The sequence below is a fragment of the Myotis davidii genome, unplaced genomic scaffold (assembly GCF_000327345.1).
Source record: "Myotis davidii unplaced genomic scaffold, ASM32734v1 scaffold36, whole genome shotgun sequence".
Classification (NCBI taxonomy): domain Eukaryota; kingdom Metazoa; phylum Chordata; class Mammalia; order Chiroptera; family Vespertilionidae; genus Myotis; species Myotis davidii.
This window is the reverse complement of record NW_006287829.1, coordinates 3,124,222-3,125,805: the sequence shown is the minus strand read 5'-3', so window position 1 is coordinate 3,125,805 and position 1,584 is coordinate 3,124,222.

Sequence of the window (1,584 nt, the reverse complement as noted above, 5' to 3'; positions counted from 1 at the left end):
CTCAAGAAAGGAAATACATGTATCTGCTCTAAATTATAATTTATTCAGTTAATGACAGATATTTTCCATTCTCATTCTTAATAATTGTGTTAGAAATATTTTTAGATTTTTTTCCTTGTTGCTTATTTGTTTCTTTTGAAAGTGTTTTCTTGTAACCAAAGTATTCATACATGCTTTTTAAAGCTCAGATTATAAATAATGAGAAAATGTTTGGGACATCTGTATTACAAAGTTAGAACTCAGAAATCAGGAGAACTGTGTAAATAGACCTGTAATTGAACTTCTGAAGCTGACTTTGGAGTGAGATAGGACAAACTCTCAGTAACCAATTTATTTCTGGGAAAGACTAGGGCAAAAATCATTTTTACTCCTCTCAAGAACTCATTTTGGTAAAAATTATGTTGTCAAGAGCCAATTGTGAGTTCTTAAAGGTCAGAGATGAAGTTATATTCTCTTTTTAAAGCCCTAACATCAAAAGCCAAACCTTATGCCCAATACATGGTACAAACTTCTACATTAATTATTTTGTGAGAGTGTGGGAAACTGAAATTGTTTAAATGTTTTGTAGCTTTAACTGCATGTTTCAAAGTGAGGCTCATATTACCGCCCAATTAAAAAAGTCAAAATAATTATAAAACTGTTTGCTTTTTGGCATTATATTAGAACTAGAAGCTTGATGCACGAAATTCATGCAAGAGCCTTGGCCTCGGCTCCTGCCCACTGCCCCTGCCCGCCGTGCTTTGCCCAGAAGGAAGAATGTCTAATTAGCATGTTACCCTTTTATTATTATAGATACGCATACTTGCAAAATAGGGATCTGTTAAATAACTTGATAATGAAACTGGATTTGTCAACCTTCAAAACCAACTTAGATATATTTATACTTTCTTACTCTCTTAAGTAAGTATTTTGTTTTTACTAAGAATATTTATTGAACGCTGTAGGTAGAAAGCATCTCATTGGACACTGGGCCTACTTACCAATACGTAGAAAAGATTATGTAATGTGGGCTGTGGATGGTGTTGTTCGAAGCCTGTGAGTTGTCTTTGTTCTGATGATCTGAAATAGCTTCTGCCAGGTTAATTTATTTTTATTGTTAGATGACTTTTTTAGTAAGTGACTGTGTAATTAAAGACTGTCTTTTTTTCATCTCATTAGTACAACCCAAGGAATGTAGTAGTTAGCTCCTTTTCCTTTTTAAATAAATATTTTATTGATTTTTTACAGAGAGGAAGAGGTATAGAGAGTTAGAAACATTGATGGGAGAGAAACAGCAGTCAGCTGCCTCCTGCACACTCCCCACTGGGGATGTGCCCACAGCCCAGGTACATGCCTTTGACCGGAATTGATCCTGGGACCTTGAGTCCGCAGGCCAGCGCTCTATCTACTGAGCCAAACCGGTTAGGGCTCCTTTTCCTTTTTTCAACCTAATTGAAAGATAAGTTATACCTAAATATTATTGTTAACAAATGAAAAATATGCTTGGATCAAGCAATAAATGTGAGGCCTTGGAGTTGGTTTAACTCCATGACATTCTGCAGTTTTGCAGGTTGTTGTCTAACAAGAGTTAGTGGTGACACACAT